This window comes from Helianthus annuus, chromosome 16 (assembly GCF_002127325.2).
Source record: "Helianthus annuus cultivar XRQ/B chromosome 16, HanXRQr2.0-SUNRISE, whole genome shotgun sequence".
Lineage (NCBI taxonomy): Eukaryota > Viridiplantae > Streptophyta > Magnoliopsida > Asterales > Asteraceae > Helianthus > Helianthus annuus.
In genome coordinates this window covers 8774483-8793519 of record NC_035448.2, presented here as the reverse complement: position 1 = coordinate 8793519, position 19037 = coordinate 8774483, and the positions used below count along the sequence as shown (strand labels likewise).

The following is a 19037-nucleotide window of genomic DNA, read 5'->3' as shown; positions in this document are numbered from 1 at the left end:
TGCTTTATAGCTGCTCATGAACATGTTAAAGAGTGTCACCTGTTAAATGGAGATTTTAATGCATGCATACCAAGGACTACCAAGGCTTTGTCATTTGAAGAAATTGCTTTTCTAGGACTTGATGTGGGACTTTTTGGGATAAAATTAGGCACAAACTGGGAGCTTGGGGTTTGAACATTTATGGGAGCTACAAAGCCATGTTTTTAGGAGTTGTAGACGGATTGGATTTAGGCAGTGGTGGATCTAGCACAAAAATTCAGGGGTATCCCATTTTTTTGGATTAGGGGTATCCTTTGTATAAAATGATAAAAAAAATTTACACTACGTAGACGGAGTTAAACGGTATTTTTACACTACGAAGATGGAGTTTAGGGGTAGCCCGCGCTACCCCTCCTTATGCATTGCCTCCGCCGCTGGATTTAGGAGTATACCCTACTTGGTTCATCTCTCTCTTGGTGATATCCATTTCAAATAACTTTAAAGTATTGATCAAATCTGACAGAGTTGTTGGATTTTGATTGGGGTCAAGAAGTATTTCTTGATCATCATGCATTGTAAGCTCCACTCATTGGGTAGCGAGTCGAGCAGTTCTTGATAGATGCATGATTGGTGACCAGATTCCCAGCTTTCTTCATTTTGGTAAGCATGTTCATGAAACGGTGGGTATGACCAGTCAGACTTTCACCGCGAATGCTTCCAAACATGTCATATTCCTTCTGAACCATATCTTGATATCTTGCTTGTTATGGATCATTTCTTCATTCCCTTCATAGAATTCACACAACGCATCCCACATGGTTTCTGCGGTTATGTACTTTTCGAACATGTTGTAGTCATCGGTGGTAAGAGCCATGGGATGAGCAACATAAGCCTTGTAATCTCTTTGAAGCATAAGTTTGTCATTTTCAGTGTAGGTTGTAGGATCAGTGTTGATTTCTTAACCATTGTTAGTCGTCATCATTGGAATGTGAGATCCAACACTGATGGACAACCGTTAAATAGTAAAACAACCTCATTCTATTTTTCCAAGTTCCAAAATTATGTGCACCATTGAAGTAGGGTGGACGTGCTGTGGTATCGGTCTCAAGTTCTCTTGACTTAAGGGATTTATTGGACTTAGAGACATTTTCAAAATTGTAAAGTTGTATATCAATGGTTTAATATGCTAGATGTAAGTGCACTGGAACAAGTACGCCAAAAACCTGATCAAAACAACACAAACGCCTAAGGTAGAAACAAATATACTATGATAAAGTCGCAAAGGACTAAACCACTATCCCCAAAGTTTTCTTTTGCAAAAAAGCTACAAATACGCCGACTAAAAACACAAGTACGCCGTGTGATAGCTAAATACGATGTATGAAACTAAATACATTGACAAATACACTACACTTGCACTACAAAAACTGATAAAGGCAATCTTCAACGAATACAATAACTAAGAAACAAACACGCCGATAAACAAATACACCCAAATTCAAATTCGAAAATCCAAAAACTCACCAAAAACCAATCTGATCATATCTAAATCCAATCTAAATGATTTATAAACCAATATAAACTGATTCAAAACACATTAGACAAATCCTAACCAATCTAAACACTAATTTAAACCATTTTTACCCCAAATTTGATAAAACTTTTTACATTTTGAAAAACTCACAAGCTTTCCAAAACTCAAAAACAAATTAATTAATCAAGAGCACTAAGTCTCTGATATCAAATTGTAGATCTCAAACCCTATAGATCAATAGTAAGTGATTGATAGTGATCAGTTTACATAAAAACACCTATGAATTAGGTGTTTGAATGTGTATAAACAATAAAAACTAGAAAGAAACTAGTAGAAGTAGAAAACTAACACACAGTCACCCAACAAAAGATTTCACACACTTGAATATACACAATATGACCCCTTAAAAACCCTAAGCATGCACACACAACTATATATACTAATCATACCTAACATACTTATAAGTACACCGGGAACCCCATAAATACGCTTTTTAACTATCCTCTTTGCTACATTCAAGTCCCTAGACTTGTTAATTCCCTATTTGACATTATTGACCATTAAACTATGCAATCTAACCATCACTAGTGCTCTAGTGGTGGCCACGGGTATTTAAGTTCCACCTGTGGTGGGCCCGGGTGAGTTTTCCCCTTCAGGTCTCATGTTCGAGTCTGGGTGATAGAGCTTTCTCATTGAGAGGTTTAAATTGGGGATCTATTGTGCGAGGGGGCTCTCTAGCGCGGACCCGACTAAGACAACGTATGCTAGACCTCTCGACATTCGCGAATAATTCACACATTTAAAAAAAATTAAACTATGCAATCTGGCATCAAGGGTCTTTACAAGTTCCAACACTTTTTATATATCATCTCTCTCCGATGGGTCTTAGAAAATACATTTTTATATTATCGAGATATAATATTCATCTTCTTCTAATATCACAAGTTCAAAAACCTATAAACCCTAAATTTCTTGTATTTCTTCCTTCATCAAAGATCAAAGGTTTATCATAGCATCTCATGTGTGTGTATATATCAACAAGATTATAGACTCATGTATTACGTTAGGTTGTATATTCGACTCGTTGCATAATAGAAAAATGAAAGTACAATAGTGTGTAAAAAGTGTTATAAATAAATAATGTGTATAATAGAAATCATATAATATGTGATGCTAATGATGTTTTGGTTCTTTAAATACTAATAGCTAACCGGAAACATATAAAGAGAGAGGAATTTAAATTCCTAAAGATCTCTAAAGTAAATTGCGATAATAAAAGAAAGCGTATCAGTTATCTAAATTAAATTGAAATGCAATTAAAACAAAAAAACTTCCATCTAAGAAAGTTTTTCACTGTATAAAAAGAAATACACAATTCAGGACACAAATCATATAAATAAAATAAGATTTAACATGAATTATTTTGATTTTGAAATTCAAACTTACTTGAATTAAGGAAGTTATGTATGAGGGAGAATTTGGTGTTGTCACGGCCACCTGACATTATTTGTAATCGTTTATTAAAATTGGGATATTATAATAAAATTCTAGCAAAAACTGTTGAATATAATTTGTAGCAAAACCCTTACAATTCTAGTCCATCTGAAAGACCATCCTTGTGTGTCATGGACATTCATTTTTGTCCAATAATCCGTTTCGAACTCAAATCCGTCACAAAATCGTCCCTGTATTGGTATGTGATGAGGTGACTTGTAGCAAGTAAAATTGTCACATATTAACAGAAAACGAGTACCGACAAATGAGAATGTCGGTATTGACAAATTCCAGTGATTGGCGGATCCCTCCAAAAACATAAAAGTAAAAGAATGAAAAATAAAAATATACCCCAACAATACCTTAGTAATCACCGAAGTATAAAAGGTAGAAATTATGGACGGAGCACCAAGTTTTTCTTATCGGCAAAAGTTCGTTCATTCAACACCAAGAAGATTATACAGGGCCCGGATCTTACTAGTGAGGTTTTAGCAACATACTGTCATCACCTTTGATATTCGCCCAAAATCAAAAAATAAAATCATATATATATAACATTACAGGTTAAAAATTAAAATTCACCCAGGTCTCCCAATTCGTGATCAAGCCCTTTGCTCTATACTTTATCCATGTGAAAGCCAACGATTATAGTTCTCCAAATATTCTGTCCGCAACTATTGGTTTTCCAGCGAAGATAACGTCATTCCGAGCCTTCCAAATTACCAGGCATGTCGTTAAGATGGTAGATTGAACCAGCTTCTTTTTATGTTCTAAGCCATGCATACTTTTGTAAATCTTGAGGAGGTCTCTAAACTCAAATAACTAAATAGGTGGGATTTTACACCAGACGCTAACCTTTTATCGCTAAGTAGCATTTCTGGGACACTGCCGTTTTTTCTTTATCCTATTGACAGTCCAACAAATTAAAATAAGCCCAATTGATTTTTAGTGTTGTCCACTACTTTGGTACTTTATTAATTTTTGACCCAATTATAGAAAAAACACTCAAGCCCACTAATTTCTATCATTTGATTCTTGCTATTCTTCTTTGGCTCCTCTCAATTAATGACAATCTAATTCACTCACATATATTTCTTAAGCCCAAAAGATTAATTACACCAATCAATCTATAATTAATTTTGTGTAATGCAAATCTAATGAATATCATTCAAAAGTCAAGTTCTTTATATTTTATTTGTTTTAATAACGAGGTTAGATTCTCATATCTTACAAGACGTTAAATCAATGAAATATTAAATACTTAGTAATAAACATGACATACCATTGCATCAAATGGACGAGTTCGGAATTTCGGACCAAGAACTTTGGACCACATCCCTCCAATGTTGTGTCTCGTCTCGATTTGGGGTTTGAAGTTCCTGACACCTCCACACAAGCCGCATTGGAGGTGCTCTTACATCACATAAAGCTACAATTTTAACTTTTTTATTAGAAAAAAATCTCTATTTTATATAACTTTTTGTCTGACTATTCTTGTATGGCACTCTTCCATCCATCTACATATTTTGACTTAGAAAACTCAAAATACTAACTTCATTTCCACGTCTCAACTTAAAAATATTATTTTCTAAACAATCATACTTTTCTTTATCGGTATTCTCTATCAAAAATCCACCTAGAATGATTAGGTTACTTGGTGTGGGGAGCGGCCTAAGGCCGGCGATGCCCCAGCACACCGCCCTCTAGGTCCGTCCCCGTCGTTGGCGTCCTTCCGAAGACGTTCTCGCCGGGCCTCTCTCTCTTCTTCTTCTTCTTTATACACACACATATACATACACACACACATATATATATAGATATAGGCTCATCCTCCACACCCTAGATCCATCCCCTTTAGGCCCATTCTCACACCCGCTTACGTGTACGCCTACGTGGCGGAGCATCCTTTGAGCACTACCTTTCTCAACACCCTATAGTCTTAATAAATAATAACAGCTTAGGTGGGCCCACCCTTAATCAAAAATCACGGGCCGACGAGTGAAAGACTGGACTGCTAATGACTGGGTCAAATGACACTTTCTAGTCATGCGAGCAGGGTTCAATATTAAAGTATATGTTTATTAATTGTTTAAGAAATACAAAAAATTATATGTCAAGAAACCAACGAAACAAGCCACCACCGTTGGTCAATGTTATTGTAAAAAATGTAGAAAAAATCAGGTTAAAGTATATGTTTATTAATTGTTTAAGAAATAAAAATTATATGTCAAGAAACCAACGAAACAAGCCACCCCCTTTGGTCAATGTTATTGTAAAAAATGTAGAAAAAAATCAGGATTTGGTAAATATATAACCGACCCTAGTTGTCTTCTATCTATTGCATCTTTTATTCTATTCATAACCTCTAGACCTTTTCTCACATTACATTTTTATTCATGCAATTAGGTCATGACTCGTGCACATCCCTATAGTTTGTCCTATACACCTGAAGAAAAATATTTTAAAATTAACCATAAGGTCATCGTATCGTATAACTACAATGTGTTCAGTAAAACAAAGGGTCGACAAGGGCAAAGGCAGGATGGGAGACCGTCCAGGCCATTCTCATGTGGCCTTATTTTATATATTCAAATATATAGCACGTCGCATGTAAAGAGTTTATATAGGTTTAGTTTTGATTTATAAAACATTGCTCTTTTATCTTATTTTCACCTTAGATGTATCGTGGGACATATAATACCTAACATGACATCATACAGCTGCGATATCTCATCGTTCGACTATGGTGTTAACCACAGGCACAAATATAAAAACTAAAGTAATGTTGTGATTCATCAAGCTTCCTCTAATTTTTATTAAGCATATCACATTCACAATGAGTTTATTTAACAGATTTATATAAAATCAAGTCCCAAAGTCAACTCTTGAATTTGAAAACGGAAACCATTTATTCATAGTCTTTTTTTGAACGGCAAATTTGGATCACTAACGGACCACTAGAGTATTATCATACCACTAGTGGAATCATCCGATCATATCCATCTCCACTAGGCAATAATGTTTATACACAAATTCAGGAGGAAACCTAATAAATATGGGAAAACCCCCCTTTATGGGAATCAAACCCAGTACCTATTGGTCCCAAGGCCTTATCCCACCCCCAGAATGCCACTAGGCTATAAAGTCTTACATGTAATTTCCAAGGTATCTAATTCCAAGTTATCTTGTCAAAAAAAAGAATACAATTGAGAAGTTCTTAGTGCCATTCAAAAAAAAAAAAAGAGAAGTTCTTAGTGTGTAACTCCTCCTATTTAACAAAGTGTGAGATTCATAGGTACCAATACGTTCAACAAATCAAAATTCCATGTTATGAGGAGCAAGTCCTCAAATTCACTCTTTCAAAGATCATAATCCTCGGTTCGGTTAACCATATAAGTGAGAGTCAAAGTTCTTAATTGCTTTTTTCTGAATGTAGTATTTTTCAAGACCATGTTTACTTGCAACAGTATACCATGTTATGAGGAGCAAGTCCTCAAATTCACTCTTTCAAATAACACTAGCATGTTCAACTAAAATTAGTATACCATTCACACCAAAATAGTTGAATAAAGTCTAAAAATTTTCAAAATGAGTTGGATAGTCTTTCTTGTTAACTTCTAAGTTAACATTTCAAATCATATATATAGAACACCTATAAAAACATTTTCAATCATTTGAACACAGCCGGCCAATTTTAAGATCAACTCGCTAATTTATCATTTTGGGTCCATTTTGGTCAATATCACAATATTTGTTAATCAAAATTTAAATTTAGAGAGCTCCCGCGTTTCAAGTACCGATGTCCTCTTTGACATGTTCAGGCGTGTTAGGATTTCTGCTAAGAAAGAAGCACTGTTGAATTTCTTAACTGACCCATTGGAAGGAAGATTTACCCTCAGACCAGCCAACATGTTGGTCTATGGATGAACAGGAGGAAAACACGTGTGGATCTAACAGGGGTTTCCCCTCTTGTAGGCTTGGGGGTAGTGCTTCCATGGTGGGTCAGGCTGCTTTAAAAGTTGCTTCGAATAAAGTGACCAAACACGAGAAAGTGTGCCTTGACAACCAACATGTGTTTATCCCATCTGTGTTTGACTTTTGGTTTCCTTGCACCAGATGTTGTGGACCTGCTTAGTAGAGTCCAAAGGGTCAGGTATAGTAACGTTATGACCCTGAGATCTATGAATGTAGTTTTTAAAAGACTTGGTTATGCTATTAAAAAAGGGGTAGCAACGTAGCTTGTTGTCCGTTTACCTTCTATTTCGATGTAATTTCGGTAACTAAATAGTAATTTAAAAATAATAATAAAAAAAATATTAATCAAACTTTTGATTCATCCAAATCAACTCTAACGACGATTATAATATAACGAGTAAATTACGAGTTTTGTCCTTTACGTTTACACCAAATTGCAGGTGGTGTCCTTTAGCGCAAAAGTTGACAAGTTCTATACTTAATGTTCCAAAATCTTGCATGTTATGTCCTTTTGGCCAAACCCAGTTAGATTTTTTAGTTAAATATGGTCATGTGCCTTGCACATAAGGGTATTCTTGTCAATTTATATTCTCAGGGACTATTGAGTAAATAAATTATAACAAGCGACTATTTCTATAAAATATAAAAATAGAAACCTTTAGTATCTCTCTCTCTCTCTCTAAACTCCTCTATCTATCTATCTCTCTGTTCTCTCTCTAAACCGAACTACCAAACCCTAACACACCTAAAGTATCTGGTCCATAATCTCTCACACTTTGCGCACCTATTCTTTATGATTACAACCGAAACTTTGTTGAGTGCAATCCAGTGAATCCACCGAATCCGTTGATGCGATTTCTCTATTGAAGATTCCTTCAACTTTTCACAATGATGCAATTTCTCCAATGAAGATTCCTTCGACTTTTAACAACCAAATGATGACCACGATCAAGATTTTTAAAAATGATTCCCATTTACTTTTCGATTTTTGGTTCTTGATGAAATTTAGGTCATTTGCAATTTTGCATCCATATGTTGGTACCACCCTCAACCACCACCATCACTATTCATCATCTACAAACACTTTCGATCTCAGACCTGCGACAACTATGCCACCGTCGTACACTCTGTCGTCTTCAATCTCCGATCTGGTCTGTCATCTCTGATATCAGCCCGGTTTCGTCGTCTCCGATCACAGACCTGTTGTTATATTTCACGATTACCGTTGTCTCCTATCCCAACCCTTACTCTTGAAAAAATGCTCAGCGCTGTTCTCTAACATATCTGAAAAATGCCCTGTTGTTATATTTCAGACGATCACAAACAATGCCCTTACTCTTGGAAAAATTACTGGAGTGATGAATACGATCTCCGATCTCAGATATGTTAGATAGAGAGAGAGGGACTTTCAGTAGTTGTGAGAGATAGAGAGAGATATTATATTTCTTTATTTTTCAATTTATTACAAACTAGTCCCTAAACATAAGTTTTTTACACAATATCCCTGAAGAGATGAAATGACAACAACCTCATGTGCAAGGCATATGTCCAGATTTAACCAAAAATTCTAACTGGGTTTGGCCTAAAGGACATAACGTGCAAGATTTTGAAAGGCTAAGGACACCGTCTGTAAACTTTTGGCCAAAATGACAACGCCTGCAATTTGGTGTAAACATAAAGGACAAAACTTGTAATTTACTCTAATAAATTTCATCAACCAGAGTTGCATAAGAACACATATGTCGATAGTCGTGTGGTTATCATATGTAATCAAAATGAAACACAATCAACCTGTTTTAATAATCGCATGATACATTCATAAGCTATTGAATGTTAAATACAAGCTATATTTCTAGAAATTATTAATATTTTCATTTAAAACACACTTGAGAACTTTTAAAATCGGATATGGATATATAAAAACATATACTTAGGGGTTGTTTGTTTACGCTCTTGATTAGGTTTTTAATGGTTCATCCTCTTACCGGTTCAGTACTTAATGATTCAGACTGTTTGTTTCGCGAGCGGATGTCCGAATGGTTCAAACATTTGCCTCTGAATGATTAAGCATTATACTGAGTCCGAATGGTTGAGACCTCTAATCTGAATTGGTCAGAAATTTGTCTTTGAACGGTTAAGCATTATACTGACTCTTAATGGTCAAACCTCTTATTGGTCCAACACTTAATAGTTCAGACCTCTAGACTCCTACTAATTTAGCACTTAACCATTCAGAAGTTACTAAACAACCCTTAAGTAATTCTTCTTATACCCTTTGTTATTTCATTTTACTAAATTCATTTATTTGGAATTTGGCGGACATATCCAGTTATTACTCATATTTCAAATGTACGTTGGTAACCTTTTAGTCTATTCTTTTAGCACACTTTCAACTATTACATTGAAAATCAAGCCACTAAGGGTCTTATAATTCGTTATTCAATAATTTAAGATTGTGTTCCTAAGATCTCATTACAAGGTATATGGGTGAGGATATAACTACATATCTTCTTGGGACTATCATGTGTCATCAGGTCCTCTATAGAAACATCAAATTTGAATTCGATTATATGGGATTTTTCACACCTTCTTTAAACCTACTCATAAATCTACACCGATGTCCACCATAGGACTAGCTAGAACCCTTAATCACTTGACGAGAAACACTTCTACTATACACCTTAATATCACTAGTCTACAAGCCTTTAGTAATAATATCAGATTAATAAATCATCATGACTTCATCAGCTTTTCTCTAATCACATGGATCTTTGGTTAACTTGTAGTAATGTTCTTGGCATGCTTCTTATCCATGTTAAGTTTCCAATAATTTTAAACCATTACCATCCCTTCCTTGCATAACCAGTGGCGAAACTTGACCCGAATGACAGAGGGGGTCGAAAACGTATATACCCAAAAATTTCTACAGAACCGGGGAGTCGAAAACGTATATACCCAAAAATTTCTATACGAAAACTACATATATAACACTACTGAGCGAAAAGTTCGGAGGGTCAGGCGCCCCTCCCCGCCCAAAAAATTAAATGTATGTTGTTATGTTATTTGCCTCTAGATCCCTTTATAAACACGCAAGTCTTGAGTACATGACACGTTGGGCACCACATTTGCCAAAAAAATTAAATGCATGTTATGTTATTTGCCGCATGTTCGTCGTCTTTGGTTGATAATAAGTTTTACTAATTGCTACTTTGTCTAGAATGTGATGATTGTATTTGATGTACTTGATTTAGATTTAATAAGGAGAATTTCAATGATTATCCTTTTATCTTTATATTTATTTTTAGACGTTGTTATTTATGTTCAAAATTGACGAGTTTTGTCCTTTATATATGTTTTCATATCATACACGTTTTGTTCTTTAGGCCGAACTCAGTTAGTTTTTTCAGTTAAATTTGGTCATATACTTTGCACATGAGGGCATTTTTGTCAATTCAAAGGTAACACTACTACATAAATAGACATTTGCTACGGCTAAATCCGTAGCAAACATCCTTTTTGCTACGAATTTGCAACAGATTTGGTTCGTAGCTACAAGTCCCGTCGCAAATTTATTGGCTACAAACTTTAGCTACGAAAATTATGTTTGCGACGAATTTAGCTACAAAAAATGGCGTCGGTATTTTAGCCACGATTTGCTATGAAGAAGGTTGCTACGAAATTTCGCTATGGGTTTTTAGCTACGGATGTTTTTAGCTACGTTTTTTTTTTAGCTACGGTTGTTTTTAGCCACGGATACTTGTAGCTACGGAAAATTTTAGCTACGAATACTTTTAGCTTTGGTTATTTTTAGCTACGAATGGGTTGGCTATGATAATTTGCATTGTTTTTGCTACAAAATTTAACTACGAAGTCGCTATCTTTAGCTACCACTAGTACAAAAATGATCAAATAATGCGGGTAAATTGGCTATAAGATGCGGTTTTAGACCCGCATCTTTTGATAATTCAAGCAAAAACTATTGTTTTCTTAATATATACAAGAGATGCGGTTCTAGAACCGCATCTCTTGGTGTTTAAACTAAAAAAAAGTAATTTTTATAGATCATCCTAAGAAATTTATTAAAAATTCCCAATAAATTCTCATTATAATCAAATTATCCAAAATTGAAAAAAAAATATACAAAAAACAAAACTAAATTAAAACCAATATAAATTACAAAGGTTTCAAAGTAACACAAAATTAGAAAAGTTTCAAAGTAACACAAATACATATATCTCTAAAGATGAATATGATATACAATGACTCCCTGAACTGATGTCTTCATGCTTGCAACCCAAACCCAACGTCTTCAATTCATACTTGCAACCGAAAACCTTAGAAATTGCCTAGCAAAACATTACGTTACATTAATAAAATGAAGCTTAAAATGCATACATAAGTGTACATATGTATAAAATCCAATCGTTAAATTCAAATGTTAAAATACTATCATACATGCATACACATAGGTCATAGGACATGTTCCAAATCTACCCTACATATGCACATAAAACATGAAGATCCAAATCTATGACCTAGAAGTCCAAGAATACTACAATCGACCAATATATCTACCAAATCATTAATAACAAACTATACAATAAGTATGTATCAAACCATGCAAAAAAAAACATTCATCACATACAAAGATATACATGTCTCATGTGATAATCAAAGTTAATGAGTTACAAATGTCTTGGTTCGGTTGAACCGTATATATATTATGCTACATACACATATATACATATCTTTATACTACATACTCATATATAAGCAAGTTTTTAGTTGACCTATTAGACGTAAATGATCACTATGGTAAAATTTAAGCTAACCTTGAAACGCATTTACGAAGTTCATCTCTGGCCCTCAAACACCGAACACCTTAATCCAATGCTCCATTAAGTGGACGATCATAATTTCAATTTTCTCATGTGTGGTCTTCTCTTTTGCATTCCATAACTGAAAACAAACAAAGTATCTAAATGTATACAAATAAATTAAAATTTTGATATTTTAAACATATGGAAAAGACCTACGTTATTAATAAAGTCATGTTGAATTCTCTCAACAAACTCCCGCATATGTTTGATCACCATATAACGGCATTCTCATGAACCTGGTTGTTGGTTGCACTGCATTTAATCCACAAGTAATTACTTAAAGACAATGAAAAAAACATTTCTAAATAAAACTTACATTGGTCAGTGTCCAAGGAAAAGTCCTCTATAATAATCAAAATCTAACTCGCCCATGTATCTATCATTTCAATCTTTTCCTTCTCAAGCAACAAGAATTCTAGAATATCAAATAAAAACAAGTCAAGACTCCTAATATCATGTCTCATCAATACATTACAAGCCAAAAAGACACAGGTTTACTAGTGCACCTTCCCATTTACCCCCAAAAAAACCTAATACACAAAGGCGTATATAATGAAAAAGCTGCAAAAATCACCTATGAGGGATCCCAGTTCAAACTAAACAAGTGAAGGATCCCAAATTCATATCCAACAGGCAGATCCAATATTTGTCATTGGGGGGGGGTGGCAAAAACAAGTCAATTAAAACAGGTCAGAATAATTGCGTTTATTGAGTCAAAAAGGAAAAAATAATAGAAAACAATAATAATTATTATAAACTAGTTAGTAATAATAATATTGCCATGTCCGAGCCACGCTGAAGCTTGAAAAGCTATCCAACAGCCGAGCTCAAGCCTAATCAAGCTCAGGCTTGGCTTGGCTTGGCTCGTCTGCACTCCTGATAAAGATGAATGTCAAGTAAACATTGAGCCTAAAAGTGAATCACAACAATAGTAATGCTACTCACACTCCAAAAGATGCACACTATTTCTCTGCTTTGTCTGCATTTTCTTTTGCTACAACTCTTCAATCTAATAAATACATATATGAATTATAATAAACTTATATTATGAAATGAAAGATTTTTAACTAGAAAATTATATATCATCCAAAATTTGATTAATAAATCGGCTAACCTGCGCCGCCTCTTTACCTTGCCACCAACAGATCTCCCGTGTACCATCGTGATCGTCTCCACCATCCGATTGAAAATTTTGAATTCCGTAAATCAATCTATTCGTAATTTGGCAATCAGATCAGTTCATGTAAATATACTAAAATGTAAACATATTTGAATAAAAAGTAAAAAAAAGGGTTATATAACATGAAGTCAATCAGTTATCCACATAAAATAACTTGTGAAATGTGGATACAACTAGTACCTGAATTTAGTCGTATAGAGACGCAAATACAAGTGGACTGGTCAATAGCTAACACAAGTTGAGACTATGAGGTATGGGGCGTGGGTTGGGTACAAACGCCCAAGTCATCACCCCGAATGGGCTTAGGTTTCGGCGTGGCCCCTTGGGCCGGGGTTTCAGCCCGGGCGTTGGGCGGGCCTAGCAGTCTTCCGTGGCCGGCTCTCATTGGCTGGGTTGGCTAGGCTATAGGTGCCTGTAGGATTTTGTAATTTTTAGGAAATTTTAATAATAATTTTAGGCTTTTTTTTAATTTTGTGTGTATTTTTATAATAATTGAAAAAAAATTATAACACGTGGCCAACCCACGCGGGCTAGGCACGCCCCGCCCCGCCATACCGACCCAACATGCAACTGACCAGCGGTGCCCCTCTGTTGGTGCAGTCATCTGTCGTCTTCGTCTTATATCGAGTCTCGGTTTATTACATTTGAAGCTGAAAGTTTGAAGCTGAAAGTTTGAAGCTGAAAGTTTGAAAAGGGTTTAGTTTGAAGCCGAAAGTTTGAAGAGGGTTTAGTTTGAAATGGGTTCCGTTTGAAAGGTGGCATGTCACTTTCAAACGGAAGGGTCATTACCTATATATATTCTTCAAACTTTCATCATTTTTAACTTTCCAGCTAGAGCAACGAAGTGCTGCTGAAGTGTTGTCAGGTTGTAAAACGTCTTTATATCAATCATACAACAGTTTATAGTGTGAATCTTGCTGAATTGAACTCTATACGTCTGTTTCCGCCTTTCGTTTAGAGATAAACTCTTCTGATCGACTCGTTCGGGTCTGAAAACGATCCTACAAGTGGTATCAGAGCTCAGGAAGAAGAGTTCTATACAATTCAGCTGCGATTTCTGTTTCTACACCTTTCTTTTTCGAAAATTAAAGTTTTTCACAGTTAAAATTGGCTGAAACTTTCACAATGTGTGCGTAATTGTATTTTAACAAATCCTTGTGAATATTAGATCTAAATTTGAAGTAAAAATGGTAAAAATGGACTGAAATCTGGTGTCCGTTTGAATGAGATCTGGTATTTCCGTTTGAAAAATGACCATTTTGTTTGAAACCATCGTTTGAAGCAATCTTTCGTTTGGACTATCGTTTGAAAGGGTCCATTCTGTTTGAAAATTTGAAGCTGTCGTTTGAAATTGACCTATCTCGTTTGAAAACATGGCTTTCGTTTGAAAATATCGTTTGAAACTGTCATCCCGTTTGAAATCGTCATACCGTTTGAATATATCGTTTGAAAAGGTTACATATCGTTTGAAGTGTACAGTTTGAAACATGGGTCACGAGAAAGTGCATTGAGTTGCGGGTTGTCGGTAAAAGTGAGTTGATTAAATAGTTTGCATGTGAAAAATAAAGTTCAAATGGAGGTAAAATGTGATGAGTCTGTTTCATCGGTCCTATGAGATCTGATTGGAATTAATGTTGTCGGCCACCTCCAAGTTGATTCCAAGTTAAAGTGTGTCAGGCGCAATCAAAGCACACGGTCCAATCGAAAATCATTTGGTATCTTTGTTGTCCGATCATTTATTGCAAATGCATGTGATGCATTAAATGAATGTGTTGACTGTCCATGTTATATCGATCTTTGTAATCTGCATGTGATTATTTGTGCAATTCATAATCAAAGGCCCAATCACAGTTTGAGTGTCTCTAATTCTCGGCCCAATCAGCTATCGGTTTAAGTGTTTATACATAATGTTGTCGGCAATTATATAATTCATGTGATCAAAAGTAATCGGTTCTACAATCAAGAGTTGAGTATTAATATTGATCAGCTCATGTGATTGTTGTCCTTTCAAGACTCATCGGCCCAATCAAGGATTTATAAAAGATAAACTTGTTGGCCACAACCATTTGTTGGTGCAATGAACATTTAGATGATGTAAAAGTTGTCAGTTTTGTCATGCGATTATCTCGGCTCATGTGACTTTGATTTTAGAGGCCCAATCATATTGTAGAGTTGTTGTTAGTTAATTAGGTAAAAGGTTCAATCCATGTGATATATATTTGCGGCCCAATTATAGAGTTTTGAAAGAAGATTTTTTTGTGAGCTTCATATATTAACAACAGTTACAAGATTGTTATGTGTAAATCTCGGCCCAAGGTTTGAAATTGTCCATACCAAATTCAATTTACACCAGTTCATGTTGTTTGAAGTTTGGGTTCCTTAGATCACACGAGGTGTTCAGTTTGCTTGAAAAAGTCATCAGTTCACTTGGAAGTGGTTAAAATCATCTCCTGGTCGTACGAATTCCAGATCGTTTGAATTTTGTCCAGTTCATTTGAAGTATTCATCAGGTCATTTGAAATTCAGTTAGTTTGCACGAAAAAGGGTCAAGTCATTCGTATTTGATCAGGGTCATAGCAGTCTTCACAGTGTGTCAATCTTCAATTCGAATAGAATACTCATCAGTTCGAGTATCAGTCTTATTCGGTTAATTGATAAGTCTTTAAACTGATTGTGTTTTGTTTGATTGTGTTGTCAGGTATTCTTACAAGGTGATACAGCTCATTTAAAAATCCGGAAAAATGGATGAGGAATTCTACAACGCATTAGCTACTCTAGTTACACCGATGAGTATTGCATAGAACACAATGTTGGAAAACGAAACAGGGACGATGCAAAAGCCTTCCAAACTAATGAACATCGAAGAATTTAAAGGTTGGGAAGTGTAACACCCCGAAAATATAAATCCTTATATTAGAAAATTCAAAGAGTTAATAAACAAGAATTTACAAACTAGGAACTTAACTTAGTTAAGTTTAAGTCTTGAAATAATTCACAATAGGGTTAAAACACATAAACTCAAAAAATAAAACAAAGTTGAGGGTCTAAACTTGTCAAAACACAAATAAGTTACTAATAGTAACAAAAATAAACCAAACATCCCAAAATTGGGAGTCTGGTCGATCAAGAACAAGCAGGGGAGAGCTTCCCTACTTTCAAACCCTAAAATCCACAAATCCCTTAAATTGGAGGTGCAAATCCTAACCAAAACGAAATTCGAGCTTAGAATTGTGATCCTCATCGCAAGAGGATTAAGAGGTATGTAAAATTTGATGAGAATTCTATACTTGAAATCCTCATGAATTTAAGCAATCTGAAATTTGTGGATGCATGAAAGTAATTTAGTTAGATTAATGATGATATAGTGTCTAGGAGTAAAACCTAGACAACTACATGTGGATTTATGCCCAAATTCAGGAAATTCCATGAATCCATGGAAGCTAGGTTATGGGTTTTATAAGATGATGATGAACACTAGGACTTTGAATGATAATTCTAGTATAATTTCATTATAGGAAGTAATTCCTGTGATATCGATGCTAAGCTGTGTGCAAGGTTTACTAAAAAGTGAAAATTTGAGGTTTAATTGTAAGTCATGAACTTGGAGACGATGGTAGGAAAATCTGACCCGTTAGGTGTTTGTTGAAATGCCTAAGTGAGGATTTGTATGTTAAATTTGATGGAAACGCAGATTTTGATCATGTCTCATAAACGATGTGAATATGGTCATGAAAAGAATTCTAAACAAGTTAAAAACTGAATTTTCTAGGCAAAGAGTCCGGATCATCAAGCGGACAAGCCGGAGGGAATTCACGGGGAAAAGGCGTGCTCTAAAGGTATGAAATCTACTGTTTCATTACATTATACTTATTGTTAAGTTTTATCCCATTGTACAAACATGATGACCGAGAGTTACCTTTATGTTATGAACTCGACTAAAAGTCTTAAACAAGTAATAAACATGGAAATTGGATGTCCGTAAGGTGCTTTATTTAGTACCCAAACGGGTCAAAACAAGTTTTGTATATAACATGAAGTTATACATCTTTACATAAAGCATGGTTATAATTATTGTCTAAGTTGTAAGTTGGACGCGCTAAACTTGTTGCGAAGTTAAACTCTTCATACAGGAGTTAAGGATCTGAATGGGTAAGCATGTTTAAGTAGTATAGTTGATAAATATGAAGTCTTGGATTTAAACATGTGTTTGACGGCGTAAGCGATTCCTCATGGGAAAGCGAAACATGATGGCGAGTAATAATTCCAAACATGGGTAATTAACCTTGGGTAGGTGATAAACTTGTTCAAGGTTAATTCCCTGCAAAACGGAACTAGAATATCTAAGATCACAAAGCAAGAAAACATGTGCAGAGTCTACCGTAAGTTACGGTGATACCGTAACTTATGGTAGCCAATAAAATGCTACGGTGGGATTCTTCTGCTTTACGGCAGAACAATAAACTTCCAGGTGCCATCGTAACTTACGGTAGCCCCCAGTTCCAAATGCTGAAATTCATAATTCTTGATTTCCCTAATTGGTTTTAACACACCTTTTCATTTATATTATTGGTCAAGGACCAAAATACTAACATTGGATTAAAATGCTCAGTTTTCAGGTTTTCTAGCAGAAGGGTGATGATCAAGCATATGCATCTGAACCGAACACTCTAACAAACGCTTCCGCACATTATCTTTAGTTCTAAAAACTATGTAAACAATTGTAGTTATCATCTTGATGATGGTTTCGTAAGAACAATACCTGTATGTAGTGTCTAGTTATGGTTTAAAATATTAGAAGTTTTTGTAAACTTAGAATTTTTGGTATCAAATGCATGTTCTTATTTCATAAATCTAGTACTATAAACTGGGTGTCACAGGAAGGTCGTTTTGAGAATTGGGTACAAGCTAATTATCTTGATGCATGGGAATGTGTCGAGACAAAATATGTTCGACCGATGAATGATGATGAAGAGCCTGTTCCGATAAAAGATCTAGGTGCTGATGCTAGAAAGAAATACAAAGATGAGAAAATGATGTTAAGTCTTCTTCAACAAGCAGTGAAAGAGGATATTATGGTGCTTTTGCAACACAATGGAACTTCATATTCGATTTGGAAAGCTTTAAGGTCAAAGTTTCGTGGTAGTGAAGAAATGGTCAAAAGCAAGAAATTGCTTCTAAAGAAAGAGTTTGATTTGTTTCGCGGGTTAAAGAATGAAAGCACAAGAGAGATTATCGAAAGATACTGCAATTTGCTTGCTAACATGAAGAGATTGAGTATTGAGAAAAACAATGAAGAGTTGATCGAAAAACTTGCTGATGCTTTACCATATGAGACTTGGGGCACATATCTTATGATGCTCAGAAACAAGAAAGGTTTTAGCAATTTGACACTCAGCAAGTTCATTGAAAAGATCGAAGCTCAAGAAATGGAACAACGAAAAATTATTCGAATGAAGGATTTTGATGGTGAACAAGATATCGGATTATACTATAAAGCAGGGGTGAATGAGAAATCATCAAATCTATCTCCGAAAGTTGAAACTGCCTACAGTGTAAAAAATTCATCTGAAAGATCATCTAAAGGATCAAGCAGCAAAACAAGTTTTACATCATTTCCATCTTTTGATCCAAACATTTCTGCTACGAAAAATGGGAGAAAACTTCAGTGTAACATTGTTTTAAATCTTGAAAATGATCAAGATTATTCTGAAGAAGTTGCCAAAAGTCAAATGTCTTTATTAGGAATGGTTTTGGAATCTTATACTTGTTTTGTTGCAGGTCGTATCGGGAATCCAATGTTAACCAAGGAAGACTACGACCAGATAGATGCTGAAGAGATGGAGCTGATGGATATTAAATGGTGTTTGGCTAGCGTACTAAGGAGAGCTGAGAAATTTAAGCAGATAACGGGGAGAGATGATCTTCGTGATGCTAATGTTTCTACTTTAGGTTTTGATAAATCTAAAGTCACTTGTTTTCGTTGCGGGGAAAAAGG

General features: G+C 35.1%; 3 long non-coding RNA genes across 4 annotated transcripts; 1 reads left to right on the top strand and 2 right to left on the bottom strand.

Moving 5' to 3' along the window:
• Positions 1-11120: 11120 nt before the first annotated feature.
• On the bottom strand, positions 11121-12471 carry LOC110916825. 2 transcript variants are annotated; one of them, XR_004884712.1, is made up of 4 exons: positions 12179-12471; positions 12019-12098; positions 11815-11941; positions 11121-11328 (listed from the first exon to the last, which is right to left on the bottom strand). It is a non-coding gene; the product is annotated as an uncharacterized LOC110916825 (long non-coding RNA). The 2 variants fall into 2 exon arrangements; XR_002580066.2 differs by having other exon boundaries at positions 12019-12469.
• Positions 12472-12635: 164 nt separating this feature from the next.
• LOC110917829 lies at positions 12636-13393 on the bottom strand. Its single transcript, XR_002580889.2, has 3 exons — positions 12977-13393; positions 12808-12871; positions 12636-12738 (listed from the first exon to the last, which is right to left on the bottom strand). It is a non-coding gene; the product is annotated as an uncharacterized LOC110917829 (long non-coding RNA).
• A 2840-nt stretch (positions 13394-16233) lies between these two features.
• LOC118488441 lies at positions 16234-17725 on the top strand. The gene is made up of 3 exons (XR_004884710.1): positions 16234-16300; positions 16812-16878; positions 17652-17725. It is a non-coding gene; the product is annotated as an uncharacterized LOC118488441 (long non-coding RNA).
• The last annotated feature ends 1312 nt before the right edge of the window (positions 17726-19037 follow it).